The sequence below is a fragment of the Antechinus flavipes genome, chromosome 5, assembly GCF_016432865.1.
Source record: "Antechinus flavipes isolate AdamAnt ecotype Samford, QLD, Australia chromosome 5, AdamAnt_v2, whole genome shotgun sequence".
Lineage (NCBI taxonomy): Eukaryota > Metazoa > Chordata > Mammalia > Dasyuromorphia > Dasyuridae > Antechinus > Antechinus flavipes.
The window spans coordinates 35,181,165-35,195,713 of NC_067402.1; the positions used below are offsets into that span (position 1 = coordinate 35,181,165).

Here is a 14,549-nt window from a genome sequence, read left to right on the forward strand (position 1 = left end):
CCACCTTTGCCGTGCACAGTCCCCGAGTTCAAGCTCTGCCTCTGATGTATACCGGGACCCTGGTGGGCAAGTCTTGGGACCCTGGATTTACATAGACCATGCTGATTTTTATGGATAAATATCCCAACTAAACCAATGCAAATCCAGCCTCTATACTTTTTGTGGATTAAAAAAAATCCACAAATAATAATAATAATAATAATAATAGCAGCATTTCTTCAGTGCTTTAAACCTTGTGAAATGTTCTCCATATGAATTTGATCCAGAACATTTCAAAATACAAAGAGAACAAGAAGGTTCAGACTTCTGTTTTTTACATCATTTGTGAAAGTATATGTTCAATTTAATAAGGTAGAAAGTTCCCATTTTTCCTTTTTTGCTCTGTATCGCTTCCTATAAGACTTCCCATATTTTTTAGTATTCTTCATGTGTCATTCCTTTTTTTAAAAAATGTATTTAGTTTAATCCACATTGCTTTAAGAATCATGTTGGGAGAGAAAAATCAGAACAAAAGGGAAAAACCAGAATCATATGTCATTCCTTTTGCAACACTAACCTTCCTGGATGTTCATACACCCTGGGTTTTTCAGCTGTTTCCCAATCATTCATTAACTGGTGGACGTAGAAATTGTTTCTGCTTTTTTAAAAATTGTTTTTATAAATAATTATTGTTCAGTCAATAAAGCAGCTGATATTTATACTGAGAAATTAATATATTCAAGGTGGAAGGTGGAGAGAAGAGGGAGGGGGAAGGAGTAGAAAGTCTACAATAAAGCAGGATATACTGGTTCAAATAGACAAATCACTTCTCTGAACATCATTTTCTTTATCTGTAGAATGAAAGGTTGGACTACGTTTTTTAAAGCCTAAAATCCTCTGCTATAACGGCATCTTTTCCTATAAGAGCTGGAATAGATATAGAAGACTTAGATTAAAAATAACTAACAATAAAAAGCTGCTTAGATTAAAATGTAAGCTTCTCAAAGGCAGGAATTTTTAAATTTTGTCTTTGTCACCCCAGTACCAAACACAGTGACTGACACTTATTAAGTGCTTAATAAATGTTATCGAGTTAAATTGGTGATAATAATAATAATAGTTAATGTTTGTTTGGGGCTTTAAATTCTTTTTTACACTTCACAATTGTATCTTCAAAAGAACCCTGAGAGCCAGGTGCTCTATTACCCCCATTTTACAAATGAAGAAACTGAGGGAGATAAAAATTAAATGATGTGCTCTGGGTCATACAGCTAACAAATGTCTGAACACAGGTCTTCTGATTTCAGACCCAGTGCTCTCTATAATGTGCCTCTGGCTGCCTCTACACACAATAAGCTTTATGAGAGAGTGGAGAAGGGAGAGATTTTGGATTGTCATGTTTTGGGGGTATCATTGGGATGGTAGGCTTGGAGCTTGCCCTTGAATATTTAGATAGGTCCAGAAGTAGAGAGAAGACATTGCAAATATCTTCACTGTAAATCACTTTTATTCATGATTAAATCTGAACCGTGCATGTGTTTACACTACTATTCTCAAGGCTTGTGGGTTTAAGTAAAGCCTTCTGTCTTCCCACAGCCATTGAGGGTCAAGACTTGTAAATTTTCAGAAGCACTAGTGATATACCAATAGGTCTTCCCTAGTAGGCACAAATAAAGCAGAAATTCTTAATTCACCTAAAAATAGGTTTAGTTTAGGAAAAGAGAGGGAGGACATAAGCATTGATTAAGTACCTACTGTATGCCAGGGACTCTTAAATGCTTTACAAATATTGTCTCACAAATCCCTGAGAAGTAGGTGCTATTATCTCCATTTTACAGTAGGGGAAACTGAGGCAGACCAGATCAGATGTAGCTAGAAAATATCTGAGGTTGATTTGAACTCAGATTTGCCCTAACCACTGAGTAACCTAGCAGGCTCCAGAGAGATTGTAAGTAGAATGATTCTTCCATTTAAGTGCTTACCTTGAGAGGTAGGGCATTCAAACAGCTCTCTGGGAGCTTACATCTGCTTGGATTTGGTTTCTCAGCTTTGCTCATTGCTTGTCCCTGATTCAGCCAGGACCTGGCCCCCTCAATCAACAGGTAACCCGTTTCTAGCTTCCTCTTCAATCAGAACCCATTTTCCCCTGGCTGCTAAGCTCTCGTGATCCAATCCTGCCCTGGGACAAATAGCTCCCGAGCTGAGTCTGTGGGGAGTGAGGGGAGCTCCTTTGCATCCGTTCGTTCCAGGTCCCCCCGTCAGCTTGCTGAGGCCATGGCCCCTGCCCTGCCGCTGACATTTCCCCCCCATCTTTATTTGCTGGGGTCCTTTTCTAAGAGAGGAGCCGGCCATCTCCCCTCGTCCATCTTGTGTGTTTTTGTGAAAAGTAAAGGAATGACGACGAACTCTTCCCCAGCAATCCTGCTTGTGGAAAAGAATATAACCATTTACATGTCTTCCTCCCATCAAAGGAACCCAGCCACCTTTGCCCCTGGAGTGGAGGCGGATTGTCAGCTGGTTGGCACTGAGTGGGAAAAGAGGGAGGCTTAATGGAGAAGCCATTAATAATTTACTCTAATAGTGTAATAGTCGCTGCTTTTGTACCCCAAAATTCGTCCAACCGGAGGCTTACGGATGCAAAGTGAGATCAATTATATTGAGTGATGACAGGCTCCCTGTTGAGAGAAAAGGGGAAATGGTGTCGTCACCTGCCTCGTGACTAAGAAATTGCTTTTCTTAATTGTACAGAACAGAGAAACTCCTGGGGATGTAATTCCTTTTTCTGAAGCTTGCAGGGGAAAATCGAAGTTAAAGATAAAACCAAGTTAAAGAAAGGTTCAAACGGCGGCTGTGGAACTGGACGGCGTCTCCCGGCACGGACAGGTACCGAGATGTCGGTTCTGTGGGTTCAGCTGACCTCTGGCCCCGGCGGAGATCAGACCGATGCTGGAGCTGCTCTGCTGATGTGGGCAGTGGTCTGGGCCAGGATGGACGCGGATTCGTGTCTTCAGATCAGATTCGGGGTGATGGATTTAGACCATCCCCGTGTATTAGCCGCCGAGGCGAGAGAAGGACTTGAGAGGATGAATCTCTGGTCTGGAGATCAGTATGATGAGAAAGTTCAATGGAAGAACTTTCCTGTTTTAGTAATCAGGAATTTGTAAATATGGGTCTGTAGGGTCCCACTCCCATTACTTTGCATTTGCAGGCAAATATATTTATTAGTAAAATGTGTATTTAATTAGTAAATGTATTAGTAAATATGCAGATACACAAATTACATATGCATATACATGTTGACTCCACAAATAGAATGTAAAGGCCCAAAGGAGAGGAAGTTAAATTGTTGCTGTTGTACGGTTCCTTAGAGGCTGAGTCCAGTGTTGTCCCTACACGGGAGGAAACTGAGACAGAGAGTACTTTATTTAAGTGACTGTTCGGTGTTAAACAGCTGCTGAGTAACAGGTCTGAACTCAGGCTTTGTTGGGTTGGAAGGGCTTTTATCAGGATGGAAAGAGTTGGAAGTTTAGGTTTGGGGGACATATGTATATGTGCATATGTGTACGTGTATAAGATACACATTTATTTATTTTGTTAAGTATCTCCCAACCATATGTAAAAATATGTTAACCTTCATTTTTTAAAGAGTTTGAGTTTGTTCTCTCTCTCCTCCCTGCCCCTCCCCATCCCTTGAGAAAGGCAAGTAATATAATATTGATTGTACATGTGAAGTCATGCAAATATTTTTTCCATATTTATCACGTTACAAAACAAAACACAAAACCCCAAGAAAAATAAAGTTTTAAAAAAAGCTTCAGTCTGCAGTTTTAAGCAGACATTTTATTGTTGTTTAGTTATTTTTCAGTTGTTTGATCCTTTGCAATCCAATTTTGAGGTTTTCTTGCCAAAGATACTGGAGTGGTTTGCGCTTTCCTTTTTTTGGCTCTTTTTACAGATGAGGAAACTGAGACAGGATTAAGTGACTTGCCCAGGATCACACAGCCATCTGAGGCTGAATTTGAACTCTGTGACTCCAGGCCCAGCACTATCCACTTTGCCATTTTGCTTCCCTTAAAGAAGTGTAAAGAATCTAAAATCATTTCTGAAAACCTCCCAGAATTCTAAGAGTCAGATTTAAAAAAAAAATAAGAGGTATTTGGTTATTAGAAATCAGAGTGGGTTAAAACCAAGAAAGCTGGGGAAGGGGGTGCACTTGAACTTGATCTTGTAAGCCTGGCGAAGGAACTGGGTCTGGGTCTGGAATCATCATAATACTTGATGTTTTTATAGTGTCTCATAGAATTTTTTTTCACCTCCCAAATTATCTCATTGATCAAAAGATAAGGAAACTAAATAGGAGTGGGCCTCCATCAGGGAAATAAGGTTGAATAGAGAGGGCGGGTCAGATGATGGACATTAGCCATCTATTGAAATCAGTGGCTGCAAGCCCCACCTAATAATGGTCCTCTTGGGCACTGGGCCAGCCTCTGAGGCACGGCCGGGTCAGCCTTGGCCCCCAGGGACTCGGAAGGTGTGGAGAGGAAGAAACAGTCTGAAGTTTATAGTTTTAAATAATAGTGTAATTTGAGGTTGGACTTCCTTCTGCGGAAGGGGTTGGGGCAGGGGAGGAGGGAAGTGTGAATGGGCAACATTTTCACATGGACTCGGGACTTTGAGAACGGGGGCTCCCGTTTCACAGATGAGGAAATCGAGAGCCGCAGGGATGCGGTGGCTGGCTCAGGAGTCACCCTGACAGAAGCAGGACTGGAATCCGGGGCTCCGGACTCGCCCCGATAACGGTCTTTCTTAGTTTTTGTGTCACGGAGCTCTTGTACGTCCTACGGACCCATTCTCGGAAACTGTTTTCAGATGTGTGAAGTGACACATAGTTATTGGTCTCGATTGTGTCGGCCCGTTGCTACGGCGTATTTAAAAGAAGCCTCGGGTTTTCAGAGCCGAGGTGATCCCTCTCCACCGAGCATTCTCACAGCCCTACCTACGAGGGCCACGTCCGCCATGGCTGTAATTGCAAGAACAGACTTGGTTCTGGCCCGCGGAGATGGTCTCCCCAGGCCGGTACAGGTTGTACTGCCATCACAAGTAGGAAATAACACGAAAATAATGGCCTGAAATGCAGCGGAGGATTTTCTCCTGCCTCTGGGATTTTTATCAGTGCCATCACACCTGGTAATTTCCAAAGGCAGCGGCAGGAAGCCACGGGGTGCCATTTCAGAGCCCCCTTCCCCCCTCCGGGCCATATTTGCCTTGTCCATCCCCCCCAATTTCCTTAAGGTCCAGAGACCCCCTCCGCTACCACCTTGTGATTCCTTTTCCCCCAACCCCTCTCTTGTAAGAACTCTAGATTCTTTCTCCCCCAGAAAAATTGAAGGCAGTGTGGGTCCTCCCCTCCTTCGCTTTTCAGGATCCAAGCCCATTCCCTACTGCCTAATTAACACTCTTCTCTGCCAAGGTCTCCGAAGCCGGGCCCCATGCGGGCGGTGATGGTGAGAAAATCATGGAGGGGAGAGAAGAAAAAGGAGGGGGTCGTAAAAAGGTTCCTGAGGCTGATTTCCCTCGAGGATCCCTTCCCTTGGCCCAAGGGGGAGAGCACGGTCACCCTTTTCTCACCCCCTTCTCTTCCATGGCCCTCCTTTTCCTTTTGTGATCTTCTTTCTGTGGCTGTTAGTCCCTCCCCCATCCCACTCCCCAATTGTTGTCTTCCTCACTGGCAAAGAACACGCTCCATAGGATGGTGGATTTGGGAGAGGAAAGCACTTGGAGGCAGCAAGTCAAGCTCTGCCTTTTTACAGATGAGGAAACTTTGCCCAGTTTGAAGGGGAAAAAAAAGGCATGAGATAACCTAAGTATCCAAGGTGGAATTTGAATTCGGGTCCTTTATGCTAAAAAGAGATTTTATCAGGCTGGGAGAAGATAGCATTTCAGATTTCTTTGGCCAGCTTTAAAAAAAAAAAAAAAAAAAAAGGCATGAGATATCCTAATATCCAAGGTAGAATTTGAACTCAGATCTTTTATGCTATAAAGATTTTATCAGGATGGATGAAGATAGCATTTCAGATTTCTTTGGCCAGCTTTAAAAAAAAAAAAAAAAGGCATGAGATATCCTAATATCCAAGGTAGAATTTGAACTCAGATCTTTTATGCTATAAAGATTTTATCAGGATGGATGAAGATAGCATTTCAGATTTCTTTGGCCAGCTTTAAAAAAAAAAAAAAAAAAAAAAAAAAAAAGGCATGAGATATCCTAATATCCAAGGTAGAATTTGAACTCAGGTCCTTTATGCTAAAAAGAGATTTATTAGGAGAAGATAGCATTTCAGATTTCTTTAGCCAGCTTAAAAAAAAAAAAAAAAGCATGAGATATCCCAAGGAAGAATCTGAAGTCAGGTCCTTTATGGCTAAAGGAGAGTTTATCAGGATGGGAAAAGATAGCATTTCAAATTTCTTTGGCCAGCTTTAAAAACCTCAGTGCTCTCCTACTGTACTTTTATTATTATTATTGTTATTTGGCTGGAGTGTCCCGAGTTATTCAACAACATTAGACTATTCTTAATACCAGGATCATTAGAATATTGCAGAGACTGTATTGTGAATACCAAAAGTGAATCTAAAAGATTAATAACCGAAGAAGATCAAATGAGATAGTAGTGTAGCGGAATGCCTGGCACACAGTCGGCACTTAATAAATCATCTGATTCCTTCCCCTTTCTGGGGGAAGTTTGGGGATTATTGAAGGAGTTTTCCAGGTTCCCAAAGGCAAGTCAGAGGATGTTTCTTGTTTCTGAGTCCATTCCTTGTCCCTTTTCAGTATCTGCTAAAGAGATGGTGCTGATGGTCCGCTCTGTTGACTGTCTGTCTCATTCAGTACCTGGTAGTTTGGACAATCTATGGAACTTTTTTGTCCATTTTAATTTTTTTAGGCCTATGGTTGGGCCAGGCTCCTTGTAGGTTTTGGGGTTCTTTCCAGAAGGCTGTTAGTGTTCTTTACACTGAGCTTATTGGAGCCAGGCTGATATTATCTACCAATAGGAGTATTCGGAGTATCTCTCCATCTCCACAGAAAACTCCCATTACAGCTTAGACTCTGAGCTGTTATAAACATGACAGTTATAAACACTTTTTCAAGTCTACATCATCCTGGTTTGTGTCTCACCTGCTCTTGGTGGCCTGAGAGTTGGTTGCCAGGACATACAAGAAATCTTGCATGACTTTGGTAGACTTGAGAGACATCTTATTGGAAGAGAACCTTTTAGGCTCATTTTTTGTTTGTTTTGTAAATCTAATTGACATCTTTAGTTTTTATATCATATTTTATATTATTTTAGTACCTTTTATTTTCTTTAATATATTCATGTTAATTTTATATTATTTTTATATTTATAGTTTTATATTTAAAGTCTGCTGATTATCATTCCTCTCCTCTTTCCAGAGAGTAATCCCTTAGACAATATAAAAAATATAAAAGAATAAAAATAAATAAATAAAGTAAGAAAAAATAAAAATAAAAATAGAATAAAAAAGAAAAAAAAATCATTCAGCAAAAGAAGCAGTGTGGGAACAGTGGATAGGGCATTGAACTTGGAGGAGGGAAGACCTGGATTCAAATCTTACCTCCAGCTGTGTGATATTGAGCAAGTATTTTTATTGTACTGTTAATAGAAGCCATACCCTCAAATCAATTCACGTGACTTGTTCGGGAGTCATAGTCTTTAATCATGGGATTCCTGCCCTATTTATAATAGAAAACTACACCCTCTGATGTAATCCACTGGGAACCATCACTTTGTGAGATAATTGTCTTGCTTGAACAGTGGAGAAGCAGAGTATTCTGTTCTGATAATTCAATTCTAAACAGCTAGAAGGTAACTTGACGTTTCCTGTTAAATCAAGCCTGGCCAACGGTGGGTCCCGTGCATTTATCGTCATCGTGGCCATTGTACTGCTAACTAAGCAGACAAGCTTTTAACTCCCATGGAAGCTGGTAGCAATAAGCTTTTGGAGGACAGAAACTCTTTACTGCTCTATTAGCATCAGAGCCTCCCTCATAGGAGGTTTTTAATAAGTGTTTCTTGGATTGGACTAATGTGCAGATGTAGATAGTTTGGGAATTTTCCCAAGTTTATCCTGACCCCCAGACATATCCTGGAGCTTGTTTTTAGCCTGTTCATGATATTCTCTTGGCTTTTTTGGACCTTTTTCTGTCTTGTAAACGTGAAATACAAAATCTTTATTTCTCTCTATGACCTCCTGGACAAGTGTTATCCTGGCTGCCTTCCTGCAAGGTTAATTATTGAAGAACAACAGATTTCTTGTAGGTTGTTTTCTTGCCCTCAATAAAATCATTTCCACTGTTTGCCTTCATTGATAGCTTTCCACTTTTTGAGCAACATTTAAAATGGACTCTGATCTCAGAATTCAGGATCATTTCATTCTTCTAGTGGAAGATGTCTTTACAGTTAAGGTGTAATCTGGATATCTTGTGGTTTAGATACTTGAGAGCCTCCACCATCTGGATACAGGAAAATGAACATTTTTGCTTTTCAAATATTGTTACAAAATAGTTTTTTCATTGAATACATTCTATAGAAATATCATTTACACATTTTGCCATTGATGCGATGGATAGGCTTCAGATCCTGACTCTGGCACTTACTAGTTATGTGGTTTTAGGCAAATCTTTTAATCAGTCTGATTTTCACTTTTCTCATTTGTAAAAATGAAGGGATTGGGCTACATGATCTCTATTATCCCTTCCAAATCTAACTTGATGAGCCTTTATTTCTCATTTATTGAGCGATTGTTGTATGCAAAGACTGAGTAACGTGGGAATGATAAATGAGCCATACAGTCCTTATGTTCCAGGAATTTATTCTCTACTGGAAGAAATTAGGCATAAACCCAAATGCACTAATGAAGACTACAAGGTAAAAGGGCTACAGAGAGTTTCAAAATGCTTATTTAATCTGGGAGCATTATCTTCACTGTTGGACAGATTGACATTACAACTAATGTTACTATATAAATGCTAACGTTTACATTGCACCTACTGTGTGCCAGATACTGTGCTCAGCACTTTATAAATAGTATCTCATTTGATTCTCACAATAATCCTGAGAGGTAGATGCTCTTATTATCTCCATTTATAGATTATTATCTCCATTTAGGGTGTAGTGGTTAAGTGACCTGCTCAGGGTTACAAGGTTAATAAGGATCTAGAATCTGAAGGCCGGTCTTCCTAATTCTAGGAATTCCTAATTCCTAATTCCTCATTTGATGCTTAATAAATGCTTGTTGGCTAGAATTGAGCTGAATGGAGTTGATATTATTGACTTAGCCACTACTGAATTTAAGGGAGCTGATTGATTTCCTAAAGCTCTGACATCATTGCCCCAAACAGAGGATAGAGTATGATCTATTCTCCCGTGATAAAAATGAGTGGTGACTTGTGGCCCTTCGAGGTTTAAACAAATGTGCCCTGGAGGTCTGGCCCTGGATTTTTGAAGATGGCGATCTGGCCTGTTGCTGTGAGTCTGTGCCCTTGGGTGGTAGAGAAATAAAAAAGGTCGTGTTTACGGTCGGCTACGCTAGGAAACGCCGCTTTGGGGTCTAGTTTGTGGGAATTGGGATGTGGTTAATGATAGGATTGAACTTTGCAGCAAGGTAAGAGACTGTGCCTTGGAACCTTATCTTAGGTCATATCATGGCCCTTTTCCAGGCTCTCAATGTTTGCTTCTTCTTAGCACAGGTAGGAACCAGAAGTGCTGTAGCTATCCTGCTCTCTTGTCCTTAGACTTTTAGCTCTGTATTTAAGCCCTGTCATCTTCAGCATTGATAAAGGCAGTAGGAGGTGACGTTATTGAGGGCAGAAAAACAACTTTGAAGGAGGCTATTTCAGCAGGTGGTTCCAATGTGAATTTTATTGTTCAACTTCTTTCTCTGGTTTTGAGGCCCTGGTGTTTCTCTCCCAAATGCAAGATTGGGTGGGAAAATATCAATTTCCTCATCTGCCACCTTTCATTCAGTGAAGGAATGAAGCCCCCGCCCCAGTATTAAGTCCTGGGGAAGATAGAATGTAAAATTAAGGTAGGGTCCTTTCCTTCTTGGGGCTTATACTGTAGCTGAGGTTTAAGACAAACGAAGATGACTATAATTTGTAGCTTTCCATGATAAGTTCATTAGAGAGGTATAAAAGCAAGGGCTCCATCAGATTCAAGGATGAAGGTGCCATTTGGGTGGTGAGAGAAGGATTTGGTGGTCTGGCTAAGAGTTCCAGTTTGCAGAATATTGTAAGTTATCTCCTCCAGAGAGAACGAGACATTCAGAGAGAGAAAGAGAGAGAGAGAGAGAGAGAGAGAGAGAGAGAGAGAGAGATACAAAGAGAGAGAGAGAGATACAAAGAGAGATAGAGACAGAGAGCCAGAAAAACAGCCAGAAAGAGACAAAGAGAAAGAGACAGACTGAGTTAGAGATAAACAGAGAAAGAGACAGACAGACAGACAGACACAGACTTGGATGCTTGATCTTCAGGCTGGTCCAACTTTGATTGACATCCAGTACATATGCTTCCCTTGAACAGATAACATGCAAAATAGTATTCTCTAGCAATGGGAAACTTCAAGCTTTCCAACAGAGCGTGTACATCAAAAATTAATGACATCAAGGATTTGGAAAATCCTGAAGATACATTTCCAAATGAAAAGATAAAAGCCCGTCGTCTGCAAGGGAATGAGGTATGAGGCATATAAATTAAGTGGACAGAATTTTAAGGAAGCGAGAAGTGAGCTGAGACATCACCAGGCTGCATGTAGGAACCCAGTTCAGTCTCTTCTCCCTCCATCCCGGGGATGCAGACTGCTTATTGATGTTTTTTTATGTTTTGAGCAATCACTTCCTGAATTTTGTAGTCTTGGAGACTGAAAGAATTGATTTAGGAGAAGAGATTAAGATAATTAATGGGAAGAATTTGGCTGAGGCAGACATTAGGGAGAAGCGGCTGGACAGTATTGAGTCTCCAAAGCCTTTTGTTGGAGGTTCCAATGTCCCTGACAAATGTGTTCAGGCAGCTTGGGCTAAAAGGTCTCCAGTGAAAGGAAATCTTCTCCCACTAGGGGTGGTGGTGGTGGTGGGGTTTGAGTCATTGCACTTTTTAAAAAAATCACTATTTTTCAATGGGCAAAAATCTGATTTCTTTCTCTCCCACCTGCCCCACTCCCACGTGGGAAGAGGGGGAGAAAAATAAGACCCTCTCAGCAGTTAAGTATAGTCAAGCAGAACAGATTCCCACATTAGCCATGTCCAAAAAATAGGTCTCATTCCATATTCTGGGTCCATCACTTTGGGGTAAGGAGGTGAAGGGGATGTCCTCTGATCATTGTACTGATTAAAGTTTTTAAGTTTTTCAAAGTTATTTGTCTATTGTATAAATCATTCTCCTGGCTTTGCTTACTTATGGAACAGCTGGACGGCCCAGAATAAAAGTTGATCCTAGAGTCAGGATGATTAGAGTTCAGATTTAATAATGAAAATAGCCAGTGTTTATTTGGTGTTTACTATGCACCAGGCAATGCACTTTACAATTATTATTCTCATTTAGTCTTCACAACAACCCTGGGATATAGATCTTATTTTTATCATCCAGATTTTCAGATGAGCAAACTGAGGCAGACTAGGATGATGTGACTTGCCTAAGGTCACGGAGCTAAAAAATGTCTGAAGTGGAATTTGAATTCAAGTCAAGCTGCCACTTACTCGTCACCTTGAACATCACTTCACCTCTGTCTATTTCAGTTTCAGGGGATAATAATCATAACTTACCTTCTGGGTTGTTGTGAAAAATCACATGAAATAATATTGTATAATGTATATTATGTATATATAAATATATACATATAAATATAAATAATGTAAAAAGCATTTAGCATGGTGCTTGGAACTCAGTAGGTACTGTGTAAATGCTTTTTCCTCTTCCTTTCATTCAGTACCAGTTCATACAAGTCATTCTGGAGATTTCCCTTTTTCATTTCTTGTGGCATCACATATTACATACACACATACACACACATACGTGTATTCCTTACATATAGTCTAAATCTGATTCATTGCAGCTTAGCACATACCTGGTACACAGTAAATGCTTATTAAATGCTTGGTGGCTGACTGACTTCCTACTATTCAATTCAGTTCAGTTCAACCAACACTTATTAAGTGCCTACTAAATGCCATGGTTTGTGTTAGACTCTGGGTAAATGGAGAAAAAAATCTCTGTCCTCAAGAAACTTATGCTCTGTTGGGAGGGAAAAACCCCATGTAGGAAGATAAGTAAATGCAGACTATATGTAAAGTAAATGCAAATGCATTTCTGGGAGAGATGCAGAAATGACTGTCCTGTGAGGGATCCTTTCCGACCTGCTTACCTGCCTCTACCTTCTCTTCCTTTCTCTGTCATTACTTAAGATTCCTTCTCTACGCTATCAGTCTTGAAAGAAACCCAAAGGCAGCAATGGCCGTGGGTTTGCCAGCTGGGACTTGAGCAGTTTCCCATCTATCAAGGGCTATGTGAGGTATTGATGGGGCACCCCATCCATTCATTGATGGAGGTCACGGCCTATCCACGTCTGTCTCCATACACAGACTTAATGGCATCACAGCTTTAAGGGATTTAAGAGTTCACTTAGTCCAACATCCTCTTCTTAACAGATGCAGACCTCCGAGGCCCAGGGAAGTTGTGACTTATTTATTTAAGGTGGAAGCACCCACGGTGGAATTCGAACCCAGATTCTCTGACCCCAGAGCTAGTTCTCATTTCACCTATTATGCTGTGTTCCTAATAAATGCTTATGTAGAAGTGTATCCATTGATACATTAGATCAAAGATTCTTATTCTGGAAAATATGAATTTGGTTTAATTTTTTTAAACTGATTTTAAATATATAATTGGTTTGTCCAACGTATTTTATGTGTAAAAAAAAAAATCATTATTCTGAGAAGGGGGCTTTAGATTTCCACAGAATATCCAAGAGGTCCATGACAAAATTAGCCAATTCCTGCTTTAGAGTGAGAAGGTTCAGCTGGGCAGGCTGCATAGAGAGCCAGTCTCAGAATCAGAAAGATTTGGTTTGCTTTCCTGCCTCCAACACGTTGGCTAGCTTCTCAGTGCCCCAGACGAGTCTTCGATGCCGGAAGTTACAGAGAAAGGAACTCGCTAATAATCTCTGTTGTAGAAGTTCCTCACCTGGTGGGGAGCCTACCTTGATAATGAAAGCACAGGCTCAGTTCAGATGAAGGCTCTTAAAAAGGCAGATTTTGGGGGGAGCTGAGAATGTGGGGCCCTTCTGGCTGGAGTGGTAAGTGGGGTTCTATGGGCCCCACAGGATTGTTTATCCAAGGCCGGTCAGGGGGATCCTGTGGAGCCCCACGGGGTTGTTTATCCAGGGCATGGCCTAGCTACCGTAGGGGGGAGGATCGGGGGAGCCAGGCAATTTTTTAAAGCCCGGGGAAGGAAGTTATAATATTCCTTTTCTTTTAGGAGGCTCCTCTGCAGGATAAGATGGGAAGAAGTGGGCTGGTGATCCCATAAATCTTATGGAAGTAGCTGGGGGCCAGCTGCCAGAAGTATCTCCTCGGGGTGCCGTGACACTGATTATGAGACATACTCAAGGTCACAGGGGAGAGCCCTTTTGGGGCTGATAAATTGTTTCAGAAATCTGGATTATCCATTAATTAATTCTTTCAGCCAATATTCTGTCCCTTAATAGACACCTTTAAAGCAGATGTTGGATGGAAACAAACATGCCTGTGCAACTAGTCTTTTCTTTTCTAAAAATGTTAATTTTTTTGTACTCATCAGCACAGGGCAGTTTCCCCAGCAGACTCAAAACCTGTGGGGCCGATTTAGCGTAAACCTGTCCTGTTCAGATCAGGATGCCCTAGTTTCCTTGTAAATTCAGTGATTTAACAATGCTGTGATTGTAATGACCATAACTGACACATGGCGCCAAATCCAATGGGTTAAATTACCACCCAAAGATTGTACAATTTTATTAAAAAGCAGCCAATTATCATGCCCTTGTATTAAGGGCTGGGGGGGAGGGAAAGAAGACAGAAAGCATAAATGGCCTTTCTGTTAAGTCATTGTTGTATGAAGTTTGGATCGCTGTCAAGATTTTTTGTTGTGGGGTGTTTGTTTACTCTGGGAGAGCTCCCATCAGATGCAGCATCTGTTTTTCTCTCTAAGTCCTCTTCTTGTCAACTCTTTTGCCCAGCTGGGTTGACTGTCTTGATGAAGCCTTTCAGTAATCAAATAGATTCCAAATTGAACCCATTCTTCTGGATTGTTTTCATTGTTCTTCTTCACACACTAGCTGAGTTTATAGAAAAAAAAAAAAAAGAAAGAAAACCAATTCCTTGAAATAATAATGGTTTTTTTAATCTCCTCAAAGAAAAACCCTTACAATCTAGCAGAATTCTTCACTCCTGGAAACTCCTCTCCCCTGCCCGGAGTATCTCAGATAGAAACCTATCTGCGTTAGCTGAAGAGCTCCCCACTCAGTGTC

General features: G+C 40.9%; 1 protein-coding gene and 1 long non-coding RNA gene across 3 annotated transcripts in view; both read left to right on the top strand.

Annotated features, from left to right (window-relative positions):
- The window catches only part of RFTN1 (raftlin, lipid raft linker 1), a 180,528-nt gene that overhangs the window by 22,189 nt on the left and 143,790 nt on the right, over positions 1–14,549 (top strand). The gene's annotated exons all lie outside the window — the stretch shown is intronic.
- Positions 1,721–6,460, top strand: LOC127538307 (uncharacterized). The gene is made up of 2 exons (XR_007947718.1): positions 1,721–5,852; positions 6,254–6,460. It is a non-coding gene; the product is annotated as an uncharacterized LOC127538307 (long non-coding RNA).